At 35.1% G+C, this 17,594-nt stretch overlaps 1 pseudogene; it reads left to right on the forward strand.

The window, feature by feature from the left end:
* Positions 1-14,081: 14,081 nt before the first annotated feature.
* The window catches only part of LOC142625157 (uncharacterized), a 38,650-nt pseudogene continuing 35,137 nt past the window's right edge, over positions 14,082-17,594 (forward strand).

The raw sequence follows: 17,594 nt of genomic DNA on the forward strand, positions 1-17,594 counted from the left end.
TCTTTTCGAGGAAGGTTTCCCCCCAAGTTTTATGACTGTGAAACTGGTTGGTTTCATTAGTTTTCTTGGGTCATCATATCTTGTCTTGTTTATCTTTCCGCTGCACTTAGTTTTGACATGATATAGATGTTTGTTTTTTTTAACAAGTTTTATGCATAATAAATCTAATTAACAACTTGGGTTTAAAACTTGTTAATTCTATCAACCGGGGTCTAAATTTCCCAACATTTTGTCAGGTGAACACATGTGTCAGTTGTATTGCACGACGATAGGCTCGCCTTGGTGGCTTCGTAGAGTCCTCCACTCCTTCTCTTAAGACTTCTGAGGACGAGGACGGTGGTGGTGACTTCGATGGTGATAAGGATGATGGTGCTAGCTTTTCCGGTGATGAGGAGATGACTGCTTCTCAGTGACTTACCCTTTGTCATTTGTGACAAAAAGGGGGAGTAGTTTTGGGTGTGAGAGTAGTCATGTACTTAGGGGAAGAGTTAGTGCTGGAGATATTTTTTTTGTTAGGGAGAGTGTCTATACATTTTGAGGGATGTAGTGAGGACTTATGTATCTTCTCTTTTCTTTATCTTTTAGATAATTTGTTTTTGTACCTTTGATCTTGTGACCACTTTGTGATAGCAAACCTTGTACTCATTCTTGATATATATATTTTTGAGGTTGTTATTACATTTTCACCTATCTCTTCATGTATTGTTTCTTTTCTCTCTTTATGCATTTGCTTCTTATAATTGTATGCAATCTTTTATTTCTATTTCACATTAAGATGCCGTGATGAGTTTTGTTTAATGTGTTTTAGAAATACAGGTTGTCAAAGTCTTCTCTCCATGAACTCTCTTCTTGCAAAGTTTTTCAAGAGTTTATGTTAGGATAGATTTTATTGTATTCAACAAGTGAGTATGAGTTGAGTGATTTATGACTTCTTTCATATGTTCATTTGTTTGTTGTGGATTTGTCACGGATTTCCAAAGGGGGAGATTGTTAAGACATATGTGAATCATGTTAGGAACATATGTCATTTAGAATTGGTTAATCCTTTGACAAAACGCACTTTACTTGTAATTAGGTAGATATAGGATGTGTTTAACACTTCAAGGAACAAGATTTAAGTTCAAGTATTGAAGCCATGCAAATCTTTCCAATAAACAAGTGAAGAAGTACTGGATCTTAAAGCTCGACAGTTAGCTTAACAGATAGCATTTATCGAGGTTTAAAAGACTGCTTTAGCCTGATGCTTGACAGCTGCTCGATGGATACCCTATCTATTGAGATTTATGAAAATCAATTTTTCAGATATGATTTCACTCCAATCTGCGTGTAAATGTTTAGGTTTTCTTTTCTCACAACCCTAAACATATATAAGGATTATTTTAAGGGCCGTCAAAGGTTGCGCGAGTGTAGAGCAAAGTATTGTTCATGCAAATTGTGACTGGAGACAGAATTTGCCTTAATTCATCTTTCTCTTGAAGTAGCTACTATGTTTGTACGTCGTTGGGTTTTGTGACCAAGGAGTTTTGTGATCTTCATCATGTTGATGAACTGAAGAACTTTGCAGCCATCATCTTTCTCAAGTTGGTGATTAAGTCACGTACTGGGATCCACGCATCGATTGGTTAGTCACGTACTGGGAGCCGTGCATTAAAAAGGAAAGATTGTGACTATAGAATAAGAACAATTGTGTATTGGGGTAAGGGTTCAACTATAGGTTGGTATAAGGTATTGTGATTCCTTTACTTGTAACCGCTTGTTATGATAATAGTGAATTCTTGGGAGTGGTGGCCTTAAAATCACCCGGTGGGGTTTTGGCCTTGGAGATTTTTCCCATTCGTAAACAAATCACCGTTTCAACTTTATTTTCTGCTGCATATTAACTTAGTTGGTGATTTGTTTGTGCTACCATGCGTTTTGCATGTTAATTGGACTAATTAATTAACTTGGCTAATTAATCAATTAATTTATCACAATGGGTCAATACATTCTTGATCTATCAATATTTATTAGATCATGAATCTTACAGTATAAATTTACTTCATCTAAGTATTAATCTAATCATTTTTGACAACATAATATGGTAAACATTGGATAATAATAATATACGCATAAATAATTTACCAGCCATTCCTTGTTGGTCCGTTTCCCATCAATGAGTCCAGTCCACTGCTCAAGTGTGGCATTCTTTGGCGGGTGGGTTCTTGCATAGTTAGCACCATGAGATTTTACAAGCTTTTTATAAGCCTGATGCAACTTGTTGAAGTTGTTACTCAATAATCTTCCACATTTTGTAATTAATGTTTTCGTTACCAAGTTGGAATCTCCTTGTAGCTCAAACTGATCCTGTGAAATAAAGTGTATATGTATTATAAAAAATATTATTATATGAATTTAATATGCTTTGTGACAACAAAGACAAGTTAGACATTATCAATGTAAATTTACTGCAACATTTTGAAGCACCACATCTCTAGTAGTAGCATCAACACTTTTCCATTTTTTCACGTTGTAACGAGACAGATTACTTCGCACTTGTACGCTAATTTGATTGACAAGCTTGCATGCATTTTTCCCAATAGGAGCAGCATACTTTGTAGCTATACATACTGGCAGCTTACCACTTTTTTTAACAAGTGTCCGTACTGCTATACCACATGTTGTTCCACGGGTATTTTTGCTAGTAGATCCTATTTAGACATTATCAATGTTAAAAATTATACATTCCATGTACATTATATAGCTAAATTAAGTGAAGTATAATCTCAATAGTAAAGACAGGGTGCAGTTGTAATTAAGTATGTTCCATGTAATTACCAATCGTGCTAGCTAATATGCCGGTATGCTGCGCCTCTACACTAGAAGAACTTTGGGCGGGAGGATTTGCTTCAGGAGGTGTTCTCGTAGATTGGACCGTAGATTAGACCATCGGGATAGATGCCTCACCTCATGAGCGTGTAAGTCGTCCTAGTGCCATCTGTAACTAACAAACATACATATAATGGAACAACAAAGTCATTACAAATAATGGAACCACAAAGTTATTATCTAATGTAATAATTCTAATAAAAATAACATCTATTGTAGCAAACAATATATCACATTTATAGTACCTTAAGGATTAAAGAATTAGATGACTTATTATCATTGTCATTATCACCAATAAGTGGTATATAGTCATCATCATCTACCACAACACTAGCTCTATTTCTTTTTCCGTTTGCACAATTGGGCTGAGTAAAATCCTTTAGAGAAATTGACAAATGCTCCAATCCCAAAGCATCAATTCTCTCTTGGTTTTGCCTTATTCTATGTTACAATGTGTGCCCTTAAATCCTATTGTATGATATTATGTATAACATTGTGCATGACTTAATATTGTGATTAATAAAGTTGTTTTATTATTATCTAAAATAATGGTAACATGAATATTGTGACATTATCATATAGTCCATGAGATGCATAGTATGTGATTTAGTCACAGAAGATATAAGTCACAAGTTCTTTGTAAACTCAGAATTTATAGTTCGTAGTCGGTGATGAAATTGGGCATTTCATCTGCAAAGACTATAACGTATCAACTAAGATGATTTATCTTGATCATGGAAGTGACGACCTCTAGTTGATATGTTAATATGTTTTAAGAGTTAAGACATATTGAACTGGACCGCAATGAGATTTATTATTCTCCTAACGACTATCAAATGAATAATAAATCTCACAACTTCTATTTGCATGAACTCTTAATCCTAAGAGAATAATGGACCTGATCATGAGGTGTAGGTTGCTTTGATATATTAGGAGTGAGATCTAAAGTAACGGTCAAAACTTCAGTATATTGGGCAGCCACATTTAGTATTGATGGAACATATATTCTCAAGTGGAATTCATAATCTCTTAACGGAGATATAAAATATTCCCTCGAGATAAGTTTAATGGGTTTGGTTATTCAGAGTATTAGGCCTAACCACTTTAGTAAGAAATTACTAAAGTATATATTTATGAAATTGGATTTCATAAATATATGATGAATAATCTTAAAGGATTAAACCGAGTACTCAAGGATAAGATGTAGTAATTTACAAAGTGGCAGTCTACATTCATGACTTTGTATTTCTACGAATATTTTATGAGGGGGTTGCGTGTATAATAAAGGCTTGGGATATAATTTATTAATAAGGACTAGAGTGCAATTATATTTATATAGTGGTATTAAATATAATTAATGGTAACTTTGGACTTGTCAAGAGTTGACGGAAAAGCCCAACGCTCATTGGAGCTAGTGTCTTATTGGTCCCTTTTGGTCCCACTCCAAGCCACACACTAAAGCTCAATTGGAAAGGCCCAATAGGTCAGCCCAATTAAATAACCAGTTAGTTATAAAGGAAGAAACATACAGAATTTTTATTAGTGATATAAGAAATGGTGTGTATGTGAGAGTAAGATGCACTTTCATTCTCCCTTTAAAAACTGATTGAGAGACCACACATCTTGGGCGTAAAGTGGAATTGGAGTGAAGATTAAAAGTATTCTCGAGTACTTCAATCTTTGGTTTTGAATTTCACCACACCAAGGTACGCTATCTTGTTCTTAAATTATGAAATTTACTAGTGCACGTTATCAATCATGAATGAAATAGATCTTTGTTTGTTGCTTCCGCTATGTGTTTTGTATGAGATACAAAACTAGTTTTTCCAACATTCTATCCATCTTTCCATCTTATACTTCAGTATATGATGAGTGCATTTGAATTTTTTGGGCATTTTTTGAAATTGTGTATTGACATTTGCTACTAAATTTACATATCATAGTGCACACCATTATCCATATCAAGCAATTTACAAGTGCAAAATTTAAACACAATTGCTACTAACTCAACACAATAAATGATCACATCAATATCCATATCTAGTGCAAGATAAGTACAAAACTTTAAGAAATTGCTACTAACTTTACATATCATAGTTCAGATCATTATCTATATCAAGCAATTCACAAGTGCAAAATTTTAACACAATTGCTACTAACTCAAAATAACAAATGACCACATCAATATATCCTTATCAAATTTAAGATAAGTACAAGACTTTAAGAAATTGCTACTAACTTTACATATCATAGTCCACATCATTATCCATATCAAGCAATTCACAAGTGCAAAATTTTAACACAATTGCTACTAACTCAACACAACAAATGACCACATCAATATCCATATCAAGTTCAAGATAAGCACAAAACTTTAGAACAATTGCTACTAACTCAACACAACAAATGACCATATTAATATCCATATCAAGTTCAAGATAAGCACAAAACTTTAAAACAAGTGCTACTTAGACAAGCATAAAACTTTAAGACAATCATAAAACATTTAAGACAATTGTTATGAACTCGACATATCATAATCCGTATCAAGATCAACGTCAGGTATGTCATGCTCTTCATTTTGATTAGCGTCTCTTGAAGTTCCACCTTCAAGAACAACCTCAGTTTCAACATCACCCATACAAAACTCAATATTGTCTTCAACATTGATAGGGACAACATCAACAATCGCTTCTTGTTGGAATGCGTCACTATCTTTTGTATTATCATTGGATTCTCCACCTCCGACTTCCGGGACATCAAATACTCCCCTATGTTGGATGTATTGCACAATTTTTCAAGGTTCACCCAATTTGGTATCTTGAAGGTAGAAAACTTATTTTGCTTGACTAGGAAGTATAAAAGGGTCATTTTGATACCACTGACTTGTAACATCAATGCTTGTGTGGTGTACATCGGTTCTTATCGTTCTCCTTCGACCATTGGTACCAGTATTGTACCATTCACACTGGAACAAAACAACTTTATGGTGAAACACATATTCTAATTCCCAAATTTTGCACACATGAGCATAGAAGTCGTGCATTTCTCCCTCATGGTCCCCTTCGGTACATACACCACTATTTTGGGTTATACGACAATTGTCTAGGTCCCTTGTATGGAACTTTACACCATTGACCATACAAACTGTGTACTCTTTCACATGTGGCTTAGGACCATTTGCTAATGACCATAACTATTTAGTAGCTTCTAATGACTCGTTAACTTTCAGTTTATTCATCTATAATGACATACAACAAGTGATATTAATTAGTAATAAGCAATAAAGAAACTATTTAAATATTTAATTTTTATTAGTGTGTGATTAAATTTCAAATGTCTTACACGTTATCTGAACCACTTGGGAAACTCTTGTCGTTAGATTTGAGTTATGGCTTCTCCAGTAGAATTATGCAATGTGCTTTTGTGTTCACTGTTAAAAATAAGGTGATTTACTTTCAGCTAATCATTGCAAATAATATTCAAAGCTTAATCAAACAATATATGCATATGAAATCACATACTTTAAATAAGGCTCTACCTTAGGACTATTGTACAGCAAGTACCAATGAGTAGTATCAAGCAATGCATGAGACAAGTTGCCTTCATTCCACCTACCATCTGCAAGTTAACCAGTCTATGAAAAAACTATCAATCCTTCACAAGATTCACCAAAATCTTCATTTCTTTCTCTTTGATTATGCACAATTTCGATCCCATCAAAATACAAAAACCAGTTGTTAATACATTCTTTATGAATGTAAGCCTTTGCAATCGAACCTTTTAGTCGAGCTCAGTTGGAAACATATCTTTTCAAGTTTCCAAAGTACCTACGAGGGAAAAATATTTGGAGTATGTGATTTTATACCACATGGGAAAGATGCAATTGATGGATGCATCAAAGGATCTAATTACCTTTCACTTGGGTACATCCACTACTATTGTACCAGGCCTCCTAGAATTGCTTCTCGAGGCAAGTGAACAACAAGGTGGACCATAAAATCAAAGAATGCTGGAAGAAAGAACCTCTCAAGCTTGCATAGTATAAGAACTATATATTCTTCTAGTTTCTCTAATTCACTCTGCTTTAGAGTCCTTGAGCATAAGTCTTGGAAGAAGCTACCCAACTCAAACAATACGATACTAATGTCTTTATCTGTAAACCCTCGTAACCCAATTGGAAGAATTCGTTGTAATAGCACATAACAATCGTGACTATTCAAACCAGATAATCTACCATTTTCTGCATTCACTGACCTTGATATGTTGGCTGCATAGCCATTCAGATACTTGACTGATTTCAAAAAGTCATAAAAACCATCCCTTTCATCGAGGTTTAATTAAAAGAAAGCCCGAGTCTTGTTATATGATCCATCAGGACATTGTTTGAAATGCAACGTGTGCCTAAAGTTCAAATTTTGCAAGTATATCTGTGCCTTGTTAGTGTTCTCGTTATTCCCCTCAATGCCCAACAAAGTACCGTAAGTACTCTCACTGAGGTTCTTCTCTACATGCATGACATCAATGTTATGCTTAAGCTTTTTATTTTTCCAGTATGGAAGCTTGTATAAAATACTTACCTTTGACCAATTTGGATCCCCAATGAGTTGTCTCTTCTTGTTACTTGGATGCTTTCTTAAAATTATATTTGACATTCTATCTAGCTGCTCTTGTATCTTTCTCACTAGTAACTCTAAAGATCTCTTCCATTTCTCTGATAAACCATTATGCAACTAACTATGTCTTCAATGATGTTCCATAGGCAAATAAGCTTGATAGTTAATGAATCCAATTTTACCTTCCAAAGCTTTTGAATATGGTTCATTGTTGCAAGTGTAACAAGTATGATAACCATTTGTCCTCCACCCAGACACGTTACCAAATCCAGGATAGTCATGTATTGTTCACAACAAAGTTGCATGCATCTGAAATGCTCTTTACTATAAGCATGGTAATTTTCTGCACCTTCTTCCCACAACTCCTTTAACTCGTCAACCAATGGTTTTAGATAAATATCAATCTCATTTCTCGGTTGATGGGGACTAAGAATAAGCAAGGACAACAAAAAATATGGTTCATTCGTAACCAATCAAGGCGGTAGGTTATAGGGGATAAGTATGACAGGCCACATACTATAGTTTTTGTTCATATTTCCAAAAGGGTTAAATCCATCTATAGCCAACCCCAACCTTACATTGTGAGGTTCGAGGGCAAAATCAGGATGTTGTAAATCAAATTCCTTCCACTCCTCAGTATTAGTCGGATGCTTCATTATCCTATCGTCCACACGTTTTTCTATATACCAACTCATGTCCTTAGCTCTTTGGAATGACATGTACAATCTCCTCAGTCTCAGTGTCAATGGGAAGAAACACAATATCTTATGAGGAATCTTCTTACCTTGGGCACATGTATCCTTGTACATAGATGCCTCACACATCAGACATTTATCAAGGTTTTCATGTTCCTTTCAAAATAGTACACAATCATTTTTGCATGCATCTATATGCTTGTATGACATGCCCAAGTCACGTAATATCTTCTTTGCTTCATAAGTTGATCTCAGAACAAAGTTACCTTTATGTAAAACCTTTGTCAGCAATTCTAGCATCATATAAAGTCCCTTATTACTCAAGTTGGTTATTACCTTTACAATCAATATCTCAATAACAAACTTCAAGATAGTATAATCAGTGTAATCTAGATACAACTCACGCTTTGCATCTTCCTCAAATTTGTCAAAATTACGCACTTCCTGACCTTGGGGTGCATTTCTTGGTTCCCCTCTAATTCGGTCACCTACCAAGGCATCGATACCATCCATATGATCACTATCTAACATTTCATTATCATGAATATTTTTGTTCAATACACAAGGTTCTCCTTGACTATACGAATTAGTGTAAGATTGCATAATCTCACAATGAAGCAAATGGAATCACACAATATGAAGAGATTGTCGATAGAAATTCACACAGTGAATACACGGGCATGAAATATTACCACCCAAGTCCATAATCGGCCTTGCAAAATTAATAAATGCATTGACCCCTTCAATATATGGATGACTTAATCTACCATCAATTGTCTTACCCATTGTCATCCAACTTTTATCCATGCTTGACTACAATTGCAAGGTGAATGCTATTTTAGTAAAATAAGGACAACTCATGCAAAATGTATTCTAACATCTAACTCTATAAGCTACTTAGATAAAGTTCTATCCCATTCATGAATGCAAAAGTCTATATTAATACTTAAACAAATATACATTGCACAATCAAACACTCCCAATATCAATTTATACCACCTTATAACACCATGCAAGTCACTCGTTTCATCAACATCACAATATCAAATGTTTACATGTATTGAAAATTACGTTAATATAATCATACAAAAGTCACTTAACAACTCCATCCACAATTCCAAGAAATAAGAAATGCTTGCAATATAATATTAAACCACTTTATATCACCATTCAAACCACCAACTTGCTCCAACACAACAACCCACCACAATACCTATTTTCAACAAAACTATATATAATGCTTACAAGTATTGAAAACAATTAAATAATATCCATCACATATAATTCAACAATATCCATTTACAATTCCCAAAAAAATAAAAAAACACTCCCAATATGAATTTAAACCACCTTATAACACCATGCAAGCCACCCGCTTGCTCCAACACAACAACCCACTACAAAAACAATAATCAATATCACGATATATAATGCTTACAAGTTTTAAAAACAATTAAATAGTATCCATCACATATAAATCAACAATATTCATTCACAATTCCAAAAAAAAAAGACACCCCCAATATAAATTTAAACCACCTTATAATACCATATAAGTCACCCGCTTGCTCCAATACAACAACCCACCACAAAACCAATCATCAACATTACAAGTATAGAGTTTTTTTAAGTATTTAAACAAATTTTACTTGCTATGCTCAAGCTAAGCATACACCTTTAAGAAAAAATCCAAAGTTATCACAAACAATGAGTATTTAACTTGCAAAAGAAAAGTCTAATTTATAAAGAGTTTATCAATGCACTTACAAGCTATATCATCACTACTAGAAATAGCATATAATGCTCAGTGTTATAGCATAATGCTCAATATAAGTATTTAAGCAAAAAACATCTTAAAAAAAGACAACCCATGCATAATGTATTCTAACATCAAGTCTATAGGCTACTTAGATAAAATCCTTTCTTGTTCATGAATGTTATTGTGTATATTAATACTTAAAAAAGTATACATTGCACAATCAAACACTCCCAATATCAATTTATACGACCTTATAACACTATGCAAGCCACCTGCTTGTTCCATTTCAACAACCTACCACAATACCAATTATCAACATCACAATATAAAACGTTTACAAGTATTGAGAAAAACGTTAATATAATCATTACAAATGTAACACATCAATATTCATTCACAATTCCTAAAAAAACAAGAAACAATCCCAATATGAATTTAAATCACCTTATAACACCATGCAAGCCACCCGCTTGCTCCAACACAACAACCCACCACAAAACCAATTATCAACATCACAATATATAATGCTACAAGTATTGAAAACAATTAAATAATATCCATCACATATAGATCAACAATATCCATTCACAATTTCCAAAAAAAAAAATACACTCTCAATATGAATTTAAACCATCTTATAACATCATGCAAGTCATCGTTTGCTCCAACACAACAACCCACCACGAAACCAATTATCAACATCACAATATATAATGCTTACAAGTATTAAAAACAATTAAATAATATCCATCACAAATACATCAACAATATCCATTCACAATTCAAAAAAAAAAAAACACTCCCAATATGAATTTAAACCACCTTAGAACTCCATGAAAGCCACTCGCTTGCTCTAACACAACAATTCACCACAAAACTAATTATCAATATCACAATATATAATGCTTATAAGTATTAAAAACAATTAAATAATATCCATTACATATAAATCAACAATATCCATTCCCAATTCAACAAAAAAAAATTCTCAATATGAATTTAAACCACCTTATAACTCCATGCAAACTACCCGCTTGCTCCAACACAACAACCCACCACAAAAACAATAATCAACATCATGACATATAATGCTTACAAGTATTAAAAAAAATTAAATAGTATCCATCACATATAAATCAACAATATTCACTCACAATTCCAAAAAATAAGACACTCCCAATATAAATTTAGACCACCTTATAACACCATACAAGCCACTTGCTTGCTTCAATACAACAACCCACCAAAAAACCAATCATCAACATCACAAGTAAAGAGTTTTTTTAAGTATTTAAACAAATTGCACTTACTATGCTCAAGCCAAGCATACACCTTTAAGAAAAAATCCAATATTATCACAAATAATGAATATTTAACCTGCAAAAGAAAAGTCTAATTTATAAAGAGTTTATCAATACACTTACTAGCTATTATAGCATAATGCTCAATATAAGTATATAAGTAGAAAATATCTCCAAAAAAAAAAATACACACATGTTTTTCAACAAATAGACAAGAAGTCAGTAGCTTCACAGAAAATAAATATATATATATATATATATATATATATATATATATATACATGACCAAAAACTGTTAGAATAGAAGAATCCCAAGAGAAAATAAAATTACACACACCCAAAAACCTGTTTCAACAAATGATAACAAATATTAAAATTATAATGCTCAGTAGCTTCACCACAAAACAAAAATATACCTGACCAAGAACAGTTAGAAACAATGAATCTCCAAGAGAAAACCACTCTTTATCATCATTCAAACCTGACAAAACCAACAACAGAGAACTTAAATTTACAAAATTTAATAGATGCACTCTAAAATCACACAAAAACCAATTACAAGTAACTAACAAAAAACCCATTACTAGTAACTAACACAAAAACCCATTACAAGTAACTAACACAAAACCCATTACAAGTAACTAAATACTATAAATTCATACTTACACTTAAAAATCTTAAAATTACTCAAAACACATATCATTTAATCAAATCCAAACCAAATTTTACACACAAAAAAAAAAAAACTTTCATAGTTCAAATTAGTGGAAGGAGAAGGTAAGGGAAGGGGGGAGATAAAGGGAAGGAAGAGGGGAGGTAGTGGAGGAAAAGGGGGAGGGAAAGGGGAAAGAAGGGAGGGGTGGTGGTGGAAGAGAGGGGGAGGAGCGAAGGAGAGAGGGTCAGCGGTGGGCTGAGGTCAGCGGCGAGCTGGGTGAGGGAAAGAGAGCTGAGATGGGTTTCGTGGGAAGTGAAAAAAAAAAAAAAAAAAAAAAAAAAAAAGAAGGAAAAGAGAGCTGATATATGTATATGTATACAGTTTTTAGTGACGATTTGAATTTCGTCACTATCGGCTACCTTTAGCGACGAAATCGGATTCGTCGACAATAACGATACATTGATTCATGATTTTCCTTTTAGTGACAACTTATTTTCATCGCAATTTGTCACATTTAGCGACGAAATCGGTTTCGTCACTAATAGTGTGACCAGCAACACCGTTAGCGATGAAAGTTTTTGTCGCAAAAAACTTAAACTTTTAGCGACGAACAAATTCGTTGTTGAAGATGAATTTAGTTTCGTGCTTACTATTTCATTTGGCACCCTTAATTCAGCACATCTAGCGATGAAATCTAATTTTTGTCGCTAAATGTTACTAATTTTTTTATAGATAGCGATGAAATATAAATTTCGTCACTGTATGGTACTTTTTTGTGATGAAAAATTTTTCGTCACTAAAATTACATTTTGTTGTAGTGGGTGGGCAAACAATGTTGTTGAGGTGGTTGACCCTCTTTCAGGACTTTGGAGAGGCATGGAGCCTGCTGTTCTCATTACTTCGAAGATTACCCAACCCCTTTAAGGAGTGAGCTTGAGGGTGCTATATTTGGTAGAGAGGGTGAGGTGCTAGTTTGTAGGTAAAAGTCATGACCCACAAATTCCAATGGACCCTTCTCAGTTCATGCTTGCCCCATACTCCATGACTGATGTTGAATACAACTCGTAGGGGAGCGGCTTTTCCTATGCCAAGTGGCTTCTTGAGGGATTGGACTATGAGGAGTTCAACATCACTCGCTTCATGCCTTCCTTTACTGTTTAGGTATATGCTCAATCTCTTTTTCTTCTCTTTTTTCTTTTTTGATTGTCATGACTTTTAATGTGGGAAATTGTAATAGGGGGGACCTGCTGCCGGTGAGCCCATTGATCCTCTACATCTCCCTTAGACAATCTATGCTTGTGGCCTAAATGACTTTGCTCAGGGCATGTCATGCCTCGTAATCCTAATGTCATGGGCTATCATTTTCCTCCCAACACTCGAGCGGTGAGTTGTTTTTTTTCATTTGCCATTTCTCTTTTTGCCAAATTTCTCTATTTGTTTTAGTCACTAATCCTTCCTTCTTTGAACTGCAACCCGCTATCTAAGAGCATGAGGAGTTGATGTAGCTAGCCGGGAATCTTAAGTTAGAGGTGACCAACTACTCGAGGGAGCAGTACGGTCCTGGAGGAGTGGCCCGCCTAGGTGGCGGTGATGATGATGATGATGATGATGATGACGATGATGGTGGTGAGGAGGAGGACTCGGAGGCTACTCCTAGCTACCAACCGAGGAAGAGGCAACACCATTGATTTCCTGCAGTCACAACACATATAGGCATACAACACACAGTTTTTTTTCTTTTACTATTTTTATTTCCCTTTTAGCAACATTTGAATTCAGTTTGAGACAAAGGATCGTATTTAAGAGCATCTTTTTACGTTTAAGCTTTTGATTGGGAATTTAGCACTTAATTTACAAGATATATTATAAATTGTATGTTTCTATACAACTTTGCTTCTTTGATGCTTACAATGTTATGCTTGGAATGTGACTTGAATGATTCTTTAGGTTAGAGGAACCCTAGGGATGCATTGGAGTAAAAATCTTTGCTTAAAATAGGGGAACATGGGCTTCTACCAAGCGCCATGTGTACGTGGAGATGAGCCTGCATGTGCAAGGTTGACTCTACGTACGTGAGCCGTGAATCCCAAAAACCCTAACTGACTTACTTAAGTATAAAAGTAGTCGTTTGAGTCTAAAACCCTCACCAACGTATTTCCAACCCAGAAAACACATTTTTGAGGTCTCCCCATGGCAAAAAATTCTCCTCTTGATGTCTCCACTTGGATTAGGAAGCTTGGTCCTAATTTCAAGGATTCCATCACTTCCTATGGTCTTTCTTGCATCTTCCCCTACCATCAAGTTAGGGTGGATGAGCCTTTTCGTCGTGCTACTGCCAACTATTGGGTTCCTTCTCGGCATGTATTCTACTTCAATGGAATAGAACTATTCCCCATTATCGAGGAATTTGCTGCTATCATGGGTGAACTAGAGATTAATGACCTCATCTTCCCTACCATGGGTGGGGATCTTACTTCCTTGCTGTGAGTTGTGTTGGGCGTCCTTGCTACCATGACAAATAGGTGGTGTGTCCTTGGAAAACTCATATTTAGGCTAGTCTTTGATTATTTTCTAGTTCGGCCCTTCTTAAGGGTAAGAGGCCACGATCGTACTTCCTTCGTGCCTTTTGCTTATGTGCCCTTGCAAGGTATTTCGTTGTCCAAAAGTCATATTGTGTGTATCTTCGGTTATGCACGGTGGCTTATGAGCTAAGAAGAGGTAATCCGATGGGCTTGAACTATTGGAAAATCTGGTTTTGTATCTCATACAAAACACACAGCGGAAGCAACAAATATGGATCTATTCCATTCATGATTGATAAAATGCACTATGTAAATTTTATAATTTAAGAACAAGATAGCGTACCTTGGTGTGGTGAAATTCAAAACAAAAGACTAAAAGTACTTGGGAAGACTTTTTAATCTTCACTCCAATTCCACTTTACACCCAAGAAGTGTGGTCTCTCAATCAGTTTCCAAGGGAGAATAAAGGAGTGGCTTCACTCACACATACACATCATTTCATAATGATGTTTTTCTCATTCTCTCTCTAATGAAAAATTTTGTATGTTTCTCCCTTTATATCTAACTGATTATTTAATTGGGCTGGCCTATTGGGCCTTTCTAATTGGGCTTTAGTATGTGGCTTGGAGTAGGACCAAAAAGGACCAATAAGACACTAGCTCCAATGTGCCTTGAGCTTTTATATCAACTCTTGACAAGTCCAAAGTTACCATTAATTATATTTAATACCACTATATAAATATAATTGCACTCTAGGCCTTATTAACAAATTATATCTCAAGACTTTATTGTATATGCAAACCCTTCATAAAATATTCATAATAATACAAAGTCATGAATATAGACTGCCACTTTGAAAATTACTACAATTTAATTCCTTGAGTACCCAGTTTAGTCCTTTAAATTATTCATCATATATTTATGAAATTCAATTCCATAAATATATACTTTAGTAACTCCTTACTAAAGTGGTTAGGCTTAACACTTTGAATAACCAAACCCATTCAACTTATCTCAAGAGAATAATTTATATCCCTGTTAAGAGACTATGAATTCCATCTTGAGAATATATGTTCCATCAACACTAAATATGGCTGCCCAACATACTGAGGTTTTGATCGTGACTTCAAACTCACTCTTGATATATCAAAGCAACCTACATTTCATGATCAGATCCATTATCCTCTCAGGATTAAGAGTTCATGTAAATAGAAGTCGTGAGTTTATTATTCATTTGCAGTCAATTGGGATACAATCCCATTTTGAATTAGATAATCCTTGAAATCGCCAAGAAGGTATTCGCCACCTCGATCAGATCGAATGGCCTTTATGCGAACCTCAATCGACACGCTTTGAGACCCAACAAAAATATTGAAATACTTGCCCAAGAAAGCTAAAATTCAGATTTTTGTTGGGTCATTTGGTATTAAATATTCCAATATTTTTGTTGGGTCTCAAAGCGTGTCGATTGAGGTTCGCATCATTTGCTATCAGAGCACAAGTTTTAAAATCAGTTTTCTATCCCTTTATTTTTTTTTGTTTCCTGTTATCATCCTATCCTAATCCTTTTGTGTTCTTCATTCATCGTTCTTATTTTTTTTGTTTTTGTTGAAGTGCACTAGGTTAAAATCGTGCACCCAGCTCCAAAAAAAAAAAAAAAAGACATCAGAACAAAATTAGAAAAAAAGATTTTTTTTTTTTTTTGTAGTTTCAATTCTCTCAGACCAGAATATCGTTTTCTTTTGTCCTCTTCCTTTGATTTAGTGTTTCTGTCATATTTTCTTGCCGTTGGTATTTGTTTTTACACTACAAGTTGAATTTCTTGATCAAGTTTATTAGTTTAATGAAGAACTGAAAAGGCGAAGTTACGAGTGGAAAAAGGCAAGAAAGTGTGAGACTACTATCGGGAAAAAGCCAATTTAAGAGTGAAACATGAGTGGGAGTGACATAATTTGAGTGCAAACACGTGAGGGAGTGTTGTGAGGAATTATTTCTAACAATTCTCTGTTGTTTCAAAAGTATGTCTTTCAGGTGTGAAACATCAAATAGGGAAGGAGGGGAGGAGTCGTCCATCATTTTGCAAGCTATGCAACAACAATTTGAACGCATGAACGTGGTGTTTAATGAGATTCGGGATCAGATGGATAGGCAAGACACTGTTATTGCTACTTTGCATGAGGAGTGTCCCCAAAGAGGGCCTAATGCTAGAAGGCAAGAAAGGCATTCTCGCATGAATGATTCTGATGACTACCACGAGCATGAGTTTGAAGATGAAGAAGATCAAGCTTCATTGAACAATGAGGGCAGGTTTGTGCCAAGTGAAGAAAGGCGTGGCAGAGGTTTCCGAAGAGATCCAAGATGGCAAGATGGGACTGACATGAACCTAGGAAACATAAAAATGAAGATACCAACATTCCAATGGAAAAATGATCCAAAAGCATACTTGGAGTGGGAGAAGAAGGTGGAGTTAATCTTTGAGTGCCACAACTACGCCGAGGAGAAAAAGGTAAAACTCGCTGTCATTGAGTTTACTGACTATGCTATTATATGGTGGGATCAACTTGTGATGAACAGAAGGAGAAACCATGAGAGACCTATTGAGACTTGGGAGGAAATGAAGGCAATCATGAGGAGGCGGTTTGTTCCTAGTCACTACTATAGGGACTTGTATCAGAAATTACAAAGTCTTACTCAAGGCTATAGGAGCGTGGATGACTACCACAAGGAGATGGAGATTGCGATGATTTGGGCAAATGTAGAGGAGGATAGAGAAGCTACCATGGCAAGATTTCAATCGCGACATTGCCAACGTGGTAGAGTTTCAGCACTACGTGGAGTTGGAGGACATGGTGCACATGGCAATAAAGGTGGAACGACAGCTTAAAAGGAAAGGAACTCGGTCATTTCAAAATTCGGGATTCTCTACTACATGGAGGTCAAATGGGAGGAAAGACGAAGGGGCTGTTTTCAAGTCCAAAGCCGAACCACCAAAAAGGAGAGATGATGCTCCCAGTGTCAACAAAGGTAAAAATGAATCTCAAACTCGTAATTGTGATATTAAGTGTTTTCGTTGTTTGGGAGTAGGTCATATAGCATCACAATGCCCAAATAAGAGGACCATGATCGCACGTATTGATGGAGAGGTGGAAACTGAAAGCGAGGAAGATGATGACCAGATTCC

Source organism: Castanea sativa, chromosome 2 (genome assembly GCF_040712315.1).
Source record: "Castanea sativa cultivar Marrone di Chiusa Pesio chromosome 2, ASM4071231v1".
Taxonomy (NCBI): Eukaryota; Viridiplantae; Streptophyta; class Magnoliopsida; order Fagales; family Fagaceae; genus Castanea; species Castanea sativa.